The sequence below is a fragment of the Erinaceus europaeus genome, chromosome 17, assembly GCF_950295315.1.
Source record: "Erinaceus europaeus chromosome 17, mEriEur2.1, whole genome shotgun sequence".
NCBI classification, from domain to species: domain Eukaryota; kingdom Metazoa; phylum Chordata; class Mammalia; order Eulipotyphla; family Erinaceidae; genus Erinaceus; species Erinaceus europaeus.
In genome coordinates, this window is record NC_080178.1 from 20570718 (window position 1) to 20590896 (window position 20179).

Below are 20179 nucleotides of genomic sequence, written 5' to 3' on the forward strand. Positions count from 1 at the left end.
AGGGGAAGACAGAGATGGGGAGAGAAAGATAGACACTTACAGACCTGCTTCACCACTTGTGAAGCTACTCCTCTGCAGGTGGGGAGCCAGGGGCATGAACAGGGATCCTTACACCAGTCTTTGCATTTTGCACCACCTGCGCTTAGTCCACTGTGCTACCGCTGGAATCCCACCATATAATAGTTATCCCTCACCTCATGATTTAATTCTCTTAATATAATAACTGCAGTTTCTATTTTTCTATTTTTCTCAAAATGACACACATACACACACACACACATATACACACACAGTCTCATCTTTTTGGCTGCAGAGTAGTATTCTGTTAAATATGTATTTCATGTCTTCTCTATCTAGTCATCTGTATTTTAACATTTAGGTTGCCTGCATATAATCATAATGGTATATAATGCCTAAAAAATCAGTATGCCTAAAAAATCAGCCCTTAAAAAAGTAATACTCCTAAGCATGTATCCAAAATACATGAAAATATTAATTTAAAAGAATATGGTTCTATGTTCACAATTGCACTAAATCCTCTCTTTTAAGTGAATATTTAAAATTTGTTCCTGTGTCAGAAAATAATTTGATGCTGTTTAAAAGCCATTCATTTGAGTGAAGAATTTATGGACAGACTTCAAAAGTAGAATTGTTGATAGCAATATGTCATAGAGTTATTCTCACCTCCTGCTGGCACTTCATATGAATATTTGTTACATCCTTGCAATGAAAATATCAGTGAAATGCCCCTTCATTAAATGAGTGGGCTGAGTTTTAGGAAATAGTCACTTTGGTAAGGAAAAAAATAGATGGAACAGAATTTATCAGATTGAATAGTTGTAGACAACTTTCTTTTTTTTACGTACCAAGCTACCCCTTTTTATTAAAAGAGAAAGGTAAAAAGAAATTTCAACAAATTTCTGATGACAATGACCTCTAGTAATAGGTTGCTATCTTGAATTAAATATTAATATAGAATAGACATTAATGTTCTTTAAAATGAATAATCAGTACACACTTCAAAATTATCATGGATTTTCATTCCATGCCTTGCTTTTCTTTACTCTTTGATACTGTTTCATGTAAAGTCTTATCTGTTAAAGGATAACTATTACCAATTTGAGTGCTGAAGGAAATGAAGAATGAAAGCCGAGCGAGCACAAATGGAATTTTAGGTCTGGCCCAGTTCATACTCAGTGGATTAGCCTTCGCCAGCTGTTTACTGAACTATTTTCTAAATGTCTTTCTACAGCACTTACAATGTAGAGTAAAAATGCTAATCCACTTTCTTTCACAAGAGGTGAAATTCTCCTTGAACTAATACAACAGCAAGCATATATGTCATAGCAATTATTCTTTGTTTGCCAAGCACTTGCCAGAATAAGAATATTATTAAGCAAGAGGAACAAGAGAAAAGGACTTGCTCCAACAAGTCACTGATGAGGAGTATTGGTTTGGGCACTAGGACACCAAAAAAAAAAAATCATTTGTTTGCTTTTCACTAAGGAGAGAAGGGTTAAAGTAAGAGATTTAAACTGTATTAATATTTGAAAACCAAAGAACATTTTTTCTTATGCACTTCTGTCTCTGGCAATGTGTCATAAGAGAATAAGCAGAATACTTCAAGGACATCTAATCATATTCTATGTTTATTGAACTTTGTCTTTTTTTCTATAAATTCCAATAGTTCTATCACATGTATTCTTTGTGGATAATTCAGTAAATAGAAGTTTCGAAATCCTGTGTTTCTTTTCTCCCCTTTGAACAAATTTTCCTCACATAAAAGATAAAAATGGTAAAGGGAGGATTATATATTTTATTGGGTTCTTGTTTATCCAGTATCAAAAATTTCTGCCAAATCGAAAGGAATTGAAAAGGAAAAGTTTTTTTAAGTTTTTAAATTTTATTAGTAACAATACTGATTTTCAAGATTATAAAATAACAGGGAAATAATTCTGCAGTGTTTTATTCCTGTCAACAGAGACCTGTATCTTCATTCTCTCTATTGGAAGTTTCAGTAGTTCCCCTAAAGTTGCAGATATGTGTTAATTATTATTTCTGTAACTGTATGTCTACATTTATATATAATTAGAATTTTTTTTCTATGATCCTGCCTTCTCTTTCTTTCTAAGTCACACCTACTCCTACTACTACTTCTGAACATCTTTCCTTTGTTCCTCTTCTCTCTCTGGGTTTTGATGGAGTTGGAGTTCAGAGACCTCTGGTCATCTTCCCTATTATTCCTCCCCTCCTGGGAGTATGGAACAATTTGTGGGGGTGCAGTTGGTAACATTTCTGGCTTCTATAGTTCTTCTCTACTGGACAAGGGTGTTGGCAAATTGATTCAAACCTCCAGCCTAATTCTTTCTTTCTTTTTTTAAAATTATCTTTATTAATTTATTGGATAGAGACAGGCAGAAATATAGAGGGAAGGGGTAGAAAGAGGAGAGAGACAGACACCTGCAGCACTGCTTCACCACTTGCAAAGTTTTCCATCTGCAGGTGGGGACCAGGGGCTTGAATCCAGATCCTTGTGCACTGTAACATGTGCACTCAACCAGGTGTGCCACCATGCCACCACCCTGCCCTAAAATCCAGCCTGTTTATGCCTTTCCCTAATGGAGTAGTTCTGTGGATAGTTGAGGTTCTGGGACACATTGGTGATGTTATGTGCCCATGGAAGTCAGCATGGAATCATGCTAGCATCTTCAACTTGGTGACTGAGAGGTGGTAAGACATGAAGCAGAACAAAATGATTAGTGAACAGAAACCAAAAAGTAGGAATAGAGCACATGAGCATAGAGATCTTAGGGTGCAAAGAAGCTGGGAAGTCCATTTTAGGTATGTTCCAAAGAGCCCATGATTTTCATAGGTTTTGCTTTAGTTTGATAGCAGTGGGCAAATATATGGGGAGCTGGTGTCAGAGTTGAGAATAAGGTTAGAAAGATAGACTAGGGTAGAGAGTATCTCCAAATGTTGAAGAAATTCTATGAAAAAAATAAATAATAAACCCCATCAACCTGACCCAGTGTCCTTTAATATTCATATTTATCACAGGAGCCTGTGTAACCTCTGAGTCCTTGTTAGTCTAAGCTTGCAGTCCATGGTTACAGCTTGTAATACTCTAGGCTCCACTCATTTTACGACCAGTCTTTTTTGAGTCGCAGGATAAGATGACCCAGCCTTTCTTTGGAGAGTGAGGCAATCCCTACCATTGCTACTTTATAAGGAAGACAATTTCCTCGAGTGACTCATGAGAGGTGCTTATGATGATGTTCCTGATAGAAGTGACCAGTGATGGTGAAGAGAGGGTTCTATTAGAACTCCAGGGCCATCATATCTGTGTGGGGATTCAAGGATTTCCTAACTAAGGCCCAGGATAATGGGGTGGCCTGGTACTGAGCAAAAAGGCCTTCAGTCAATGAATCAGGCTGTTAGATGATTTACTAGTGATTTATCTTCTTTGTTAATAAGTGTCTGTATTGCTATGAACTTCCTTCTCAGGACTGCTTTTGCTCCATACTATAGGGTTTGATTGCTGGTTTCTTCATTTTCATTGATGTTGAGGTAATACTTAATTTATTTTTTGATCCCTTCGATGTCTTGGGTATTATTCAGAAGCATGTTGTTTAATCACCAGAACTCAGGGCAGCTTCTTTTCTTTTTGTGGTTGACTTCTAGCTTCAAAATATCATCATCTGGAAAGTTGCATTTTATAATTTCAATATTTATATATTTATCTAGGCTGTCTTTATGACCTAGAAAATAGACAGTCCTTCTGAATGTGCCATATGTACTTGAGAAGAATTTGTATTCATTCCTCTTGGGGTTGACAGTTCAGAAAATATCTGTTTGATTCATTTCTCCTATGGTTTCATTTTAAACCATTATTTTCTTATTGATTTTTTTTGTCCAGATGATCTGACTCTGCCTATGTGGTGTGTTAAGGTCTCCTACTATTATTGTGTTGCTATTTGTTTTATGTATTTGGATGCACTTAAATCTGGAACATATATATACATATATATAATTTTATTTATAAAATGGAAATATTGACAAGACTATAGGATAAGAAGAGTATATTTCCATACAATGTCCATCCCCAGATCTCCCTGTTCAGTCCCTCCCTTGATAGCTTCACTATTTTTTATCCCTTGATAGCTTCACTATTTTTTATTGGAGTATGAAACCAAGATCATTGTGGGGTGCAGAAGGTAGAAGGTCTGGCTTCTGTAATTACTTCCCCACTGAACATGGGCTTTGGCAGGTCTATCCATACTCTCTTTCCCTAATAAGGCAGGGATCTGAGGAGGCAGGGATCCAAGACACATGGTGGGGTCATCTTCCCAGGGAAGTCATGGTAGCATCCGGAACAGTAGACCACTTTGTGGGCCCCCATAAGACCTTACCCCCAATGTGAATCAACAATGGTAGAGAATGCTCCATCCTCCGAATGGAAGCTGGAAAACATACTCTGTGTTCCACCTGAGGAAGATGTGTCCTAAAATTGGGGCAATGTGGAATGTTCCTACTCATGACCACAGAATGTGAGCTCAGATCTACAGGGATGCAGAGGTCACATAGGCTCCTAAGCTGAATATGGGCCCCAGATCAGAACAAATCGATGAGGTTCACAGTCAACAATATTTATACACCTTTCCCATATTTGGGAGCTACTCTCTTCCCTGATCCAGCTTTCTGGTCCTTTTTCCAGGATGACATCATCTCCCCAGACAATAATTTGTATCTACCTGCATATCAGATTTCAGGCTCAGGAAAAAGAAAAAAAAGTAAAAAAGAAAAAAAAAAAGAAAAAAAAATAGTATAGTCATGGCTCATTGGAATATAACTAAAATAGGACTAATAACTAGCTAAAGAATGGAGACCCGCCTCCAACTCTTCATTTGCATTATTCCAGGCTTTAGGTTCATGGTTAGTCAACAATTTATTTGCCTCTATATGTTAACTGTTTTTTCAGCTACCAAGCTCCAGATGCTACCATGATGCCAACTGGACTTCCCTAGGCAGAAAACCCCACCATTGTGTTCTGGAGTCCCACTTCCCCAGAATCTCTCCCCACAAGGGAAAGAGAGAGGCAGGCTGGGAGTATGGATCGACCTGCCAATGTCCATGTTCAGTGGGGAAGCAATTACAGAAGCCAGACCTTCTACCTTCTGCATCCCATAATGGGCCCATACTCCCAAAGGGTTAAAGAATAGGAAAGCTATCAGGGGAGGGGATGGGATATGGAGTTCTGGTGGTGAAAATTATGTAGTTGTACCCCTCTTATCCTATTTATTGTCAATTTTTCCTTTTTATAAATAAAAATTAAGAAGAAAAATATATATATAATTGAATTTTGACAGTTTTATAGTCATGTGTCTTGAATTTGGTCATGTGTTGGCACATGGGAGAAAATTCTTATCTCACCAAGATATGTGTTTCACTCCGACACTTAAGTCCATCATCCTGTACCAGGACCTGAGAGCTATGCCTTCCCTAGCCCTTTAATTGTCCTGTACCTCAGAACCTTTTGCTTTGGTGCAACAAGAAACAAACAAAATACAATCAAACAAAAAGAAACCACTCCAAGTTTTAACTTACGTTTCCCCTTTCTGTTCTTGTTTCTTTTTTAATTATATATTTTTCTTTAATTGGGAGGTTTATAGTAATGGTTTACAATAAATACAGTTGTTGATACATGTGTAAAATCTCTCCATTTTATGCAAAATACTCTCACCCTCAGTTTAGGTTCTTTACTACCATTATGTACCAGGACCTGAAAGTTCCCCCTAACCCTTCTTTATTTTGTTGCAATACACCAAAATTCCAAGTTCTGCTCTGTGTTTTATAGCTCTGTTCTTATTTCTTAACTTCTGTCCTTGAGTGAGATCATCTTATATTCATCCTTATCTTTCACTTAGCTTGATTCGTTCAAGCTACATCAAAAATTAGTATTCCATTGAGTATATATATATATATACCACAACATTTTAGCCATTCATCTGTTAGATACCTAAGTTGCTTCCAGTTTTGTACTATTGCAAATTGTGCTGCTATGAACATGGGTATGCACACATCTTTTTGGATGACTGAGTTTGATTCCTTAAGATATATACTCATAAGAAGAAAAGCCAGGTAGATGGTCCTTCTGGAGAGTTTTCCAGACTGTTCTCCTCACTGGTTGGACAAATTTGTATTCATGTATTCTCCCTTTCTATAAAGAATTTTTTGTTTATGTGGTGGTTTCTTTTGATATGCAGAAGCTTTACAATTTGATGTGGTCTCCTTGGCTCATTTTTTTTTTTTTTTTGTCCTTGCAAAAAGGGTTTGTATCATTGGAGATACCTATAAAACTTATATAGAAAATTGTTCTACCAATATTTTCCTGTAAGTATTTGATAGTTTCTGATGGGATATCCAAGTTTTTGATCCATTTGAAGTTTGCTTTTATATAAGGTGAATTGCAGTGGTTCAATTTCATTCTTTTGTGTGTTTCAACCAATCTTTTATGACACAATTTGTTGAAGATAGAGACTCTCTCCATTTGATAGTTTGGGTCCCCCATGTAGAAAATTAAATGTTCACAGATGTGGGGGCTTATTTCTGGGCTCTCAATTATATTCCACTGGTCAGTGTGGGATATAACAAAAGGACAACAAAAGAGAATAAATAAATGAATATATAAAAAAAAAACATGTCAACATGAGAAAGTGGATAGATATGTATAAGTGCATGCATGTAATTTTCCTTTTATTTTGAGAAAGTTGTATGTTGCCATTAACTTTGACACATCAGAGTTTAAAACAAGGAATGTCAATTTATTATGTTGCAACTCAATTTTAAAGGGAATTTAATATATAACTAAAAGTATGTTAAATTAAGCATTTGCCATATTTTTATTATCATCAATATTTCCTTGAGTAATAGATCAACATAGCAATTTCATCACAGTGTTGATGAGAAAAAAAAATCCTGCCCATAGTCAAGAAAATAGTTCAACTTGTAATATAAAGCTTATGGGCATGAAGTTCCCAGTTAATCCTTTGTGCTGCATGAACTGTATTGGCACTCTTTGCCTCCAGGGTTATTGCTGGGTCCTGGTGCTTGCACCATGAACCCACTGCTCCTGGAGGATATTTTTACCACTTTGTTGCTCTTGTTGTGCTCCTTGTCATAGCTGTTGTTGTTGTTGGATAGAACAGAGAGAAATGGAGAGAGGAGGGGGAAACTGAAAGGAGGAGAGAAAGATAGACACCTGCAGACTTGCTTCACTGATAGGGAAGTGACCTCCTACAGGTGGGGAGCTGGGGCCCAAACCGGGATCCTTAAGCTGGCCCTTGATTTTTGTGCCATGTGTGCGCTTAACCAGCCACACTACTGCCAGACTCCCTGGCACTCTGGTTTCTATCTGTGAAAGATTCTCTATCTAATGGGAAATAAGTCTTGAAAAAAAAAAAAAGCTGATGTTGAATGACACAGTGTTATTCAAGTTGTGTTTTACTTGTGTGTTCATTTGATTGCTTAAAGTTCCAGTTTCCAGGCAACAGTCTACAGTATTAAAGGGGAATATACTACATGTCTTCATAAAATTTAATTATCACTTATGTGGACCGTGGATGGCAGCCAAATAAAGTTACACGGAGAACACATGCATTTCTTCTTTCAAGACCTTGAGCTTATCTTCAAGCAGTGTAGCAAAATAATTTTTCTGGCATGTGAAATGGCTCACTTGAATAGTTTTATTATTTTGCTACGTATGTGGTCCAGGTTCTAGTCAAAGCCCCATCACACTGAGGGAAGCTTTGCTGCTGTGGTCTCATTCATACATACTCTCTCTCTACCTCTTTGACAATCTAAAGATGATAGATAATAGGAAGATAGATAATTTTCAACACATCTAGACCTCAATTTGTTCTTAATTTAAGAGGTGAATTTGAAAAGAAGTGATTTCCTATTTTTGTTGTTGTTGTTTTAAATATATATACTAACTTTGTCTAAAGCTTTTATCACACTTCTATAGTGAGATTTTACTGAATCTAATGTGATAAGGATGCTGTATATGCTCCTAAATTGATATATCTTAAAATAGTTTTGCTTATTTTATTTGGATATAGACAGAGAAAAACAGAGAAGGAAGAGGGAGATACCCACAGCACTGCTTCACCACTTGTGAAGCTTCCCTTCTGCAGATGGGGGCAGGAGGCTTAAAGCCCAGCCCTTTCAGCACTGTAATGAGTGTACTCAACCAGGTGAACTTACATCCAATCCCCTAACACACTAAAATTTAATTTCAAGAGAAGTCAATTGACTGTTAGAGTATTTTTACTGGAAATTTACTCTCTTGTTCAATTTGCTTAGATTATTGAAACATTTCTATAGTGACTATGGTACAGATACTAACCTTTTTTCAAGAAACCAAGTCAAAGAATCAGTTCTTAATGTTACGTGGAAAAGGTATTTTTTTTTTAAACTCAATATTGTAAGTTTCACTTGCCCTGAAATAATTACTTTCAAACCCAACAGATTTGATCAGTGAATTTAACATCTAGTAAGACTAATGGTTGAACCTTAGGTAGAGATTAGTAATGAAAATGTACTGACCCCTCAAAGGGCTGCTTCCTTTTTTGCTTTGTATAACCAAAAAGTAGAAAATTTTTGTTTTGCTCTTTGTGAACTAGGCAGTTCATTGCCAAGCATAGTAAGAAATATGGCACTAAGAGTTAGTGTAATATATTAAGGTAATGTGATGTGAAAGCAATTGAATGAGAAAGAAGCAGATAGAATGTCATACAGGACTCTCCCACAGGAAAACACATATTTTGGGCTCAGCAGTAAGCACAGGGCTCTATCATTGAACTCCTTGGAGAACCATATGTCCAGGAAGGCTTTTTATCATCCATTTCATTCTTGCTAATAGACCTTGTGGGTGGGTGCACAGATGCTATTACTTATACAACATTTTAAGAACCCTGCATTGTGTGTTTTGTATCAAATAGATGAGTGAGCACAAACGGCTGAATATCCAAAGTAAAAGATAATGCAGATATGGATTTTCTTTGCCTATGTGAAACAGAGACTAATCACTGTCTTGTTTATGCCAATTGTCTTAATATCCTAGTTTAGCCCATAATAATTCAGAAAAGGAGAATGGTGTGATAGCACAGAAATTAAAGGAAGACAAAGTCTTCTGTGTTGCTAAACTCGTATTATTCTATGTATAAATGCTTTCTTTGTTCAGCAGATATTCAGCACCACTCTCAGTAATGTATGTTCATATGTTAGAGTAGTGTTCTGCAGTTCTGTTTCTATCGTTGTCAGATAGTAAGTTCTTTAGGCTCTGTGAGTTATATGCTGTCTGTTGCAACTATTCAATTCCTCAGTTATACAAATAACCATATAAATGTAAAATGAATGTGTATCACAGTATCTATAGAACTTTTTTGTCATGATAAAGTCAATCACTATATAGTTTTGACCTGGATGTCATAGTGCAAAAAAACAAAACAAACAAACAAACAAACAAAAAAAACTAGACCAAAAGTAAAAAAACACACCATATCAGTTATAGAAAAAGAATAGTACTACCACTACTTTCATCATTTCTCACTCACTAGAGTCTAGTTTGTTTGTTTTTTTTTACTTTTCGAGTGATTTTTTTCAAAGCTTAAGTCCATATTTTAAAATAGCATTCTTATGTTCATATATGTTTATTTTTTTCTTACTGAGTTAATAGTGATTGACAAGACCATATGATAAGAGGGGTACAATTCCACATAATTCCCACCAGTAGATTTCTGCATCCCATTTCCTCCACTGGAAGCTTTCCTATTCCTTATCCCTCTATGAGTATGGACTGAGGATCATAATGGGTTGCAGAATGTATAAGGTTTGGAATCTATAATTACTTCTCTGCTGGAAGTGGGTCTTGGCCTGTTGATCCATACTCCCAGCCTGTTTCTAGCTTTCCTAGTGGGGTAGTGCTCTGGGGAGATGGGGCTCCAGGACACCAGATCATCTTCCTGGGGAAGTCAGGTTGGCATCATGGTAGCATCTGCAACTTGGTGGCTGAAAACCATTAAGAGGTAAAGAAGAACAAAATATTTACTAATAAGGAACCTAAAGATAAAAATATGGCAGATGAGATTTAATGACTTCGTTTTAGAAAATTCAAGGAGGTCTAGTTTAGGTATATTCTAAGGGGACTATAACTTTAATCATTTTTTCCTGAGCCTAACAGATAACATTTTTAATTTTAAAGCAGTTTCTATTAACTATTTAAAGAAGGAAACTTGATCTTTCTTTTGGGATACTCCCTTACTCTGGTGTATACACTTCCAATTCTTCATTTTATTATAATTTTGTAAAAAAAAAAATTACGTAGGTTTTATTCATTTATTTTAAAAATCATATTTATTTGTCTATTGGATAGAAATCAAAATTGGGAGTGGAAAGGAAGATGGGAACAGAGACAAAGAGATGCCTGCAGCATGGATTCACCATTTGTAAAGCTTCTCTCCTGTACATGGGGACCCAAGGCTCAAACTTGGGTTCTTGTGCACTGTAACATGTCTACTTAATTAGCTGCTCCACTTGTCCGGCTAGCATCACAGGAGGGAGACATAACCCAGGAACCAAGTTCGTGCTGGTAGCAATACAAATCTTTATTCATGCGGGTCCCTAGAGTTGGGCGTGTATGCACCTGCTTAAAACCACGTGGAGCCAAAATACGCAATGGCCGAAGACAGCCTCCCCCTACACATCTGCTCTTCTCCCTGTCAGGGCATGGAAGAGGGAAGACAGAACATAAGTGGCTTTACAATCCCATACATATTTAGGAGAGGGGTGGAGAAAAGTTGGAGGGGCTGGAAAGGTAGAACCTCCTAAGCAACTGTTTCCAGGGATTAATATTACCCTGCAGGCAGGGCAGGTCTACAAGAAAATAGATCAAAGGAATGGAATGGGTGGGGATCTTTCAGGCAAAACAGTGATTATGTAAATAGGCCATAGTATCAGCAATGCAGGGTGGAGCAGGGGGAGCTGGATTAATGCCTGACATCCACTGTTATTAATTTATTTGTTTTTTTTTAATAAGTACAGAGAGCAAGAAAACTTGTGTGTGTGTGTGTGTGTGTGTGTGTGAGAGAGAGAGAGAGAGAGAGAGAGAGAGAGAGATATTAAGGCACTGAAGCTTCCATCCTTATAATGTGTTGATTATGGTCTTAACAATAGGACTGACTGACCATGCTATTTCTTTGGGGGATACTGGAATTTAATTTCAGTATATACTGTTTTCTAAAACTCTCCAGTATCCCTTAGAGATGACTTTTAATTCCTATAAGTGGAGATAATTGGGAATTAAGGTATGCCTAACAGGTAGAATCCAAGGTACCTTCTCAGAAACACACAGTTTCTGCAGTTTGCCAAGGTGTCTATTTTATACTAGCCTCCAAAATATAGTTATTAATAGAGCTTTCTTTCATTGTCAAAAGCAGTTGGATTTGTGTGATAAATTATCAAATTGCCCTTTCTGGGAGTATAGTTAGGGAAGAAATCACGGTATTTCAATATTTAGTTCATTTGAATTTAATTTGCTTGTATACCCTGTTTTAGAAAACTAAGCTGTTAATGCTAAGTTAACCCTTCTGTGCTCATTTTGGAACTACTCTTCCCACTATATCAGATGTGCCTCAGTGCAGAGGGCCAATTTTCTTCTTCTCCTTCTTCTCCTTCTCCTTCTCCTTCTCCTTCTCCTTCTCCTTCTTCTCCTTCTTCCTCTTCTTCTCCTTCTCCTTCTCCTTCTCCTCTTTCTTCTTCTCCTTCTTCCCCTTCTCCTCCCCCTCCCCCTCCTCCTCCTACTTCTTCTTCTCCTCCTTCTCTTCCTCCTCCTCCTCCTCCTCCTCCTTCTCCTTTTTCTGGTAAAATATTAATTAGTGCTTCTTCTTCCCATGAAGAGAGAACAGAGTTGCCAATATTTGATGTCTAAGGAGTATTTGAAGAGTATTTTACATAGATCATTCTTTTTTCTGTTTTCAGTTCCTGTATGGAAACATTAAGGGACTAAGGTCACTGGGAGTTCTGTGGCATAAATAAGGCTGCTTATAAATATTCCTTACTGTCAGGTTAAAGCTCAAACTTTTCATCCAATCATAAGTCACTAATTCTCTATTTGCTTTCTAGATCCTATTTTTTATTGTGTTATTGCATTCCTTCTTGTTATTTGTTTGTTTGTTACTTATTCATTTTTAGCTTTGTAGACACTGCCTTTTAAAATGCACTTATCGGGAGTTGGGCAGTAGCGCAGCGGGTTAAGCACACATGGCGGGAAGCACAAGGACCGGCATAAGGATCCCAGTTCGAGCCCCCAGCTCCCCACCTGCAGGGGAGTCGCTTCACAGGCGGTGAAGCAGGTCTGCAGGTGTCTATCTTTCTCTCCCCCTCTGTCTTCCCCTCCGCTCTCCAGTTCTCTCTGTCCTATTCCAACAACGACGACATCAATAACAACAACAGTAATAACTACAACAATAAAACAAGGGCAACAAAATGTAAAAAAATAAATTTAAAAAAATAAATAAAATGCACTTATTGTTTATAGTTATATAAATTCATTAAATATATGAATATGTGTATGCACTTATAGACACATGACAGTCCTTATAGTGTTTATAACTGTTTTGGGGTAGAAGCAGAAATAGTACCTAATGTCCAGCATCTTTAACTAGGATATCATACACTTGTACACTCTTCATCTTACTCTAGGCTCTTTCTCTTTTTTTTGTATTTAAAAAATTTTTTAAATTAAAAAATATGGAACGCTTCATGAATTTGCATGTCATCCTTGCACAGGGGCCAGGCTAATTTTCTCTGTATCATTCCAATTTTAGTGTATGTGCTGCCGAAGCAAGCACAGCTCTTTCTTTTTTAAAAAATATTTTATTACCTTTATTATTAACTATTGGATAGAGACAGCCAGAAATTGAGAGGGTAGGGGGAGATAGAGAAGGAGAGGGACAGAGAGACACCTGCAATGGTGCTTCACTGCTTGTGAAGCTTTCCCCTGCAGGTGGGGACTGGGGGCTCGAACTTGGGTCCTTGCACATAGTAACATGTGCACTCAACCAGTCGTGCCACCACCCAGCCCATTGCTGTCTCTTTTCTTCATGGGAAGATGATCATCATTTCAACTCCTTATCCTAATTCAAAAAAAAATGTAGCAGTTCCAATTTCTACCCCTCTTTGTTTGAACCTCATTTTCAAATTACCTAGTTCTTTTGAACTTCCTTCACACATTCTGTCTACTAAACATTCAACATTCCTTGTGACTTTTCATGAATTGTTGTAAAATCTCCTTAGTTTTTAAGTGCACAATCTAGAAACTGGCACAGTGGTTTTTTTATTAGGTATTTTGGGGAAGGGGGTGTAGTCTAAGAAGGATATAGAGGACTCATTAATGGTAGATGAATGAATACTCTGTGATAGTCTCTCTATGAGAAGATCCTATTCCTGGACTGAGAATACGATAAAGCTATTTAGCAGAGAGGTTAAGAAATTTGTCCCAAAGTATTTATCTATAAAATAGTGAACCTGGAATTAGATACCAAAGTCATCTTTTCTTTGCCCTCTTCAGTTCAGTAGAGTGTATGTTAACTGAATACAAGAAGCTGGGACTCTAAAGGGTCAGTAGACTTATAATTGAATGTCACTTATCATATAAAAAGCAGATGTGATCTTTTTAATCCTTTGAATTTTTTTCAAGACATTATTAAGCAGGAATTTTATTATTACACTAATAAGGAGAATGTTTTCATATATGGGCAAGTCAAGGTCAAAGCTATCTCGTTTTAAACTTTTTTTTTAAGATTTTATTTACTTATTAATGATAAAGATAGGAGGAGAGAGAAAGAACCAGACATTACTCTGGCACATGTGCTTCCGGGGATCGAACTCAGGACCTCATGCTTGAGAGTCCAAAGTTATATCACTGTGCCACCTCCCGGACCACAAGGCTATCTTGTTTTAGGGAATCATTTTGAAGCTGGGTTATTTGACTCACATCCTAAAATTGCTCTGCTAACCTACAAGAAGCTATACCTCATCAATTAGGTGTGATGCATCCAGTGTGGCACACAGAATAATAATTTATCTTTCAGTACATATGATTAAACAATTCTCTAATTTTCTATATACCAGACTGTGAGGTCTGAGATGTTAAATCTGATTTTAAAAAGTTTTATTTGCGGTCAAAGTTCCAGGTGGAATTATTAAGTGAAATGAGTCTGTGAATAAAATAAGTCACTAATTATGTAAATAGTCTCTGAAATCCATAAGGAATGTTGCTGTTATTGGGACACTGGAATAGCTGGATAATTCAACAACATGATTATGTCTAGGAAGAAAAGGTGAACGTTAAGGCACTTTTTTCCCTTTCTATTTATTTATTTATTATTTATTTATTTATACAATAGAGACAGATAAATTGAAAAGGGAGAGATAGAGAGGAAAAGAGTCAGAGAGACACATACAACTCTACTTCACCACTTCTGAAGCTTTCCCCCTGCAAGTGGGCATCAGGGGCTTGAACTTGGGTCCTTGCTTACTGTATAATATGTGTTTCACTAGGTGTGCTGTCACTTGGGCCCTTGTACTTTTTTCTTTGGAGAGAAATATAATACAAATTATCAGAATGGAGATTGGAAATGCCCTTATATGGAATAAGTATGATAGTGTGACTAATGAAGCATAGGTATTACCTCAAATTAAAAAATTAGTAACTCCCAAGATACTTTGTATGTAAATTATTACTGCCCTCAATCTGATCAGTTATTTTTTGCTAATCCATCTCCTGTCCAATGTATGGTGAGTTAATTAGAAAGGTTGTGTGTCACTCCTATGGGAACTTACTTTAATGCCTTCTTTATAAATGGTAAGTTTCCAGCTTCTGCATTATATTGATATAACAGTCACCAAACTTGGATACACATACATTTCTAGTTTAATTACATTTGAAGCAATGGGGTAGGGGTATTTTTAATATAACCAACCTCAATAAAACTCCCTTTCAATGAGTCAAAGACAAGTTTATTCTTGAATCAGGATGGTCTCGTTTTAAATCTAATGTATAGCTCATCACATTATGATACAAGTCTGCCTCTAAATGTTGCAGTTCTTTAGTTAACTTGGTTGATTTACTTTATCATAGTAAACTGCTTGATATTTTTTGTAGTAATTGCTTTTTTTAAGTTTTTATATGTTATTTATTTATTTTCCCTTTTGTTGTCCTTGTTGGTTTTGTGTTGTTGTTATTGTTGTTGTTATTGATGTCATCATTGTTAGGACAGAGAAATGGAGAGAGGAGGTGAAGGCAGAGAGGGTGAGAGAAAGATAGACACCTTCAGACCTACTTCACCACCTGTGAAGTGACTCCCCTGCAGGTGGGGAGCCAGGGGCTTGAACCATGTGCACTTACCCCGCTGTGCTACCTGCTACTTTTTTTTATGCAATCCAATTCATTCAACAGTTGCTGAATTCCTTCCTTCTAGAAGAACTCCTTGTAGCTGAGATATGAATGTGTTCTTATCCTCAATGGTTACATATCCTATTAGTTGCAATATTATAGATGGCAGTAGTACAATACTAAGAATAAGATAAAGTCAAATGATTGATATCACCAATGACTACTGTATAAAGGTGTCTTTTGTGGTTGTTTTCCTTGTGTCATTATACATTAGATAGTAATAGAAAATACATTAGATAATAATGCAATGCACTCTATCAGATTATTTGTTTTATTCATCAGTTGGCCCCTTCTCTCCGAGAAGTTTAAGTAATAAGATAGATTGCCAAATGCTTAATGATTTTGTGAAATCTAACATACACCAGGGTCTCTCTCTCTAATACCATTCCCAGAATTAAAATACTAATTCTGTTCCAAAAAATACATTCTAGAAAATATATTGATTTATCAAATGTTAATTATCCTTAAAACCGCCTAGGTGAACATAAATCTGTATGGTCAGGTTAAAGTCACCACCAAAATGTTGATATTCTATTTTAGTACCATATGCTGAAATTTGAATAATGGCTCCTGGGAATTGCTACCTTAAAGCTCCCAGGTAGTTGTTTTCTCAAGAAACACTATTTCCCATAGTTGTGTATTTGACCTTGTGACTGTATCAATTGATAGTTAGAAAAGACTCAAAAATACCTTCCACAGATTTTTGGTGTTCTATTCTGTATGGCATGTATGTGTGTGTGTATGTATGTATTCATATATTATTTATTTATTTATTTATTTTTACCAAAGCACTGCTCAGCTCTGGCTTAGGGTGTTGCAGGGGATTGAACTTGGGACCTCAGAGCCTCAGGATGAGAGTCTCTTTAATGTAAACATAAAAAATGTTTAACATGTTTTTACATGTTGACTGATGTTTTGCTTATCTTGGATTCAGTCTTCTCTTAGTAATCCATTTTTTTTCCTCAGAGAGTGTATTCTAACTAGCCCCTTAGTCACACGCATGCACATGTGCACGTGCCTTTGCATGCCAACCATCAACAGAATGATTAACAGGTAGCAAGAAAGAAAGTAAATTCATAGTTCTTGCAAACTTCCTGAAGGATTTTTTTTTTAACTAGTTACTTTCAAAAGTGTAGGAATCAGTACAGTTTCTTGTTGAATGGGGATGCAGAAATGGGTGTTGGAACACAAGGGTAAATTCCTTAGCATCAACAAAGTTATGGATACAGCAACAGAAAGACATTTAACATTTAGTACATGTATTCATTATTTTCAGGTTATCTCCCTAGATTTATTTTATTCACTTTTTGGTTCTTTTTCCTTCAGACTTTCTGTCAGATTTTCTCAACATGCAGCCCCACTGGCAGAGAAAAGTGCAGGGTGGAGATAAATCTGTGCTCACTAAATCTTGGAATTTCCTTTGTGCTCCAACCTAGAGAACATACTCTGGCCAAAAACCACGCCTTGAAAATTCCTTTCTTGTCTACACATATTTAAATAATCCCTTTATTAAACTTCCCTCAGATTTACCAACCTTCTGCTTCCTGTGGAGAATGTGATTGAGTTTCAACCTCAAGGTGACTGCATCGTGAATGAATTTTGTTCATTTCTAAATACCATTCCAATTTTAAATAGCATACTCATCTTTGATAGTTTTCTTTTTTTTTTCTGCTAAATGATTACCCCTTATTGTATACAATTTTGCATGTGGATTTTTCTGTGCTTGCTGGTTGAGATGAGCTGGGAGCTCCATGTGCAATTTTATCTGCACCACCAATGTTAAGAAATGGTTCTGACAACAGAGTACTAATAGTTACTGGTAGCTTGAAATTTAGTAATTTATATCTTTTCAAGTCAAGTATTCATCTCAAACTAAATGTATAAGTTTTCTCTCACCATATTTAGTTTCTTATATAGTTATAGTTGCCAAAGTTTCATCATAATATTGACTTTTTGTCACAATGAAGAATTATTTATTTTTAGGGTTTTTGAGATATGTATATTATAATTTCTATTCAAGAGTTACATGTTTAAAGTATAGTTATTGGCACATGAATATAATTTCCTATCCCCACATGAAATGTCTTCAGAATAGTCCTTTGTCTGATGTATATCATATCAAAGTCTCCCATTACATAGGGTGTGTCTTTCTGTTCATGTGATAATTCCTTTTCAGTGCATAATCTTTGTAGTTTTATGTAGTCCCAATAGTTTATTTTTGGCCTTGGCTTCCATTATATTCAGCTTGAGTCATCAATGATATTTCAGAAGCATAGATCATGAAGTATTCTTTCAATACTATCATTTATGTATCTGATAGTCCCTGGTCTAATTTCCATGCCTTTGATTCACTGAAGTTGACTTTTGGATATGGTGATATGTGATGGCCCAGTTTCATTTGTCTGCATGTTTAAGCCTTTTTTTTTCTTCAAACACTGCCTGTTGAAGATAATTTCCTTTTTCTATTTAATATTTGAGCCCTCATATATTAAGTAGCTGAATGACTACTAGAAGCTGTTATTTGACATTTATTTATTTATGACAAACAAATACATAGAATAAGAGAGGTATAATTCCACACAATTCCCATCACCAGAGTTCTGCACCTTATCCCCTTCATTGGAAACTTTCCTATTCTTTATCTTTCTGGGAGTATCGACCCAAAATCATTATGGGGTGCAGAAGGTGGAAAGTGTGGCTTCTGTAATTGCTTTTCCATTGGAAATGAGCATTCGCAGTATGATCCATACTTCCAGTCTGTATCTTTTTATCTTTTCCTAATGGGGTAGGGCTCTGGAGAGGTGAGGTTTCAGGACACATTGGTGAAGTTGTCTGTCAGGGAAGTCAGATTGTTGTTATGGTAGCAACTGCAACTTGATAGATGAAACCTATATATAAAGCAGAACAAATTATTTACTAATATATAAAAATATATGAAGCAGAACATATTATTTACTAATCAGGAACCTAAAGGTAAGAATATAGCAGATGAGTTTTAAGGTCTCCATTTCAGAAGAAGATAGGAAGTCTGTTTTAGGTATATTCTAAATGGCCCATGACTTCCTAACAAAGCCACAGAACCTAGATATATATATATAGACCATGGCCCATGATGTAAAGCATATATGCACATGTATCCATAAGTTAGGGGAAATATATATATATATATGTATGTATCTTAAAGCAAAAGTGCACGAGAGTTTTCAGTGACTCGTTAAGTATAGCAAGCACGTAGAAAGACATAAAAAAACATCATGAAGTACTTAATCAAAATGTTTCTATTTATACCTAGATACCTTCCTCACCAACTTCCCATTTCATTTCCCTCATTACTCTAAGGCTAACCTTGTTGAACAAAATAAGGACTACAAAAGCTGCATAAAGGCAAGAGACCAGTACACTTTAATGATAGCTCTGTTGGTCACTACCAGCCCACCCTTTCACCTGGGGCTCTAGTCAAGAAATCCCGGGATTCCCACAAAGATATTATAGACATAGACCTTGGACTGTCCTATGTACATCTACAGAACCTTGCCTTCAATATGGAACAGCAATGGTAGGGACTGCCCCACTCTCCAAAGGGAGATTGAGTCAACATACTCTGCAACTTGAGGAAGACAGGTCCTGAAATGAGTGCAGCTTAGAATATTCCTAGCTATGACAATGGAATTTTTTAATTTATTATATTTATTTATTTTCCCTTTTGCTGCCATTGTTATCATTGTTGTTGTTATTGCTGTCATTGTTGTTGGATAGGACAGAGAGAAATGGAGAAAGGAGGGAAAGAAAGAGAGAGGGAAAAAAAAAGAGACACCCACAGACCTACTTCACCACCTGTGAAATAATTCCCCTGCAGGTGGGAAGCCGGGGGCTCGAACCTGGATCCTTAACGCTGGTCCTTGTGCTTTGCGCCACCTGTGCTTAGCCTGCTGTGCTAACATACTGCACTATGCCTGACTCCCTGACGATGGAATTTTAGCTCAAACCTATAGGGATGCAGAGGTCATACAGGCTTCTGTATTGAATATGGGCCCCAGATCAATGGGGGTTATAGTTAATGCTATCTGTATTCCCATATCTGGGAGCTACTCTCCTCTCTGATCCAACTTTCTATTCCTATTTCCAACTCTGACACCATCTCCCCAGATAATACCTTTAGCCCACCTGCATGTTAACTTTCAGACAATAACAAGTAAAGCCCCTTGACTTCAATTTCTTAATCTACTGCTTAACTGATTTCCTTCTTGTAGAATGTTATGGTTTATAAGCATAAATTGGGGTGAATTTTTATAATTTTCTGGTGTTTTAAGTAGACTTTCACTTGCTCTTTTCAGTGCATATCAGCATACACCAGTATGATTATTTCTCTAAATGTATATGAAATATTTCTCTATAATATGGATATAGATAAGCCTCTTTGTTTTTTTATTTGTGGGCTAGTTTACATGGATAGAGGTTGGTTATTTTATTAGTAATATCCTTAGACTTTACTACTCTCTGAGTGTGCTGGATCTTTCTTTCATTTTTGGTCTTGTAACTCAATGCCACATATAGATGGACCATTGTATAACAAGGTGGGACTTGATACTACTTGGTTTTTGGAAAGATCTACTAAACTTTGCAATGATCATTTATCTCCCCAAACTGATAATAGAGTGTAACCGA

The 20179-nt window shown here is 36.5% G+C and overlaps 1 long non-coding RNA gene and 1 other non-coding gene across 2 annotated transcripts in view; one reads left to right on the top strand and one right to left on the bottom strand.

Annotated features, from left to right (window-relative positions):
• The window catches only part of LOC132533864 (uncharacterized), an 872547-nt gene that overhangs the window by 255078 nt on the left and 597290 nt on the right, over positions 1-20179 (top strand). The window lies entirely within an intron of this gene.
• Positions 12802-12908, bottom strand: LOC132534121 (U6 spliceosomal RNA). Its single transcript, XR_009545799.1, has one exon. It is a non-coding gene; the product is annotated as a U6 spliceosomal RNA (small nuclear RNA).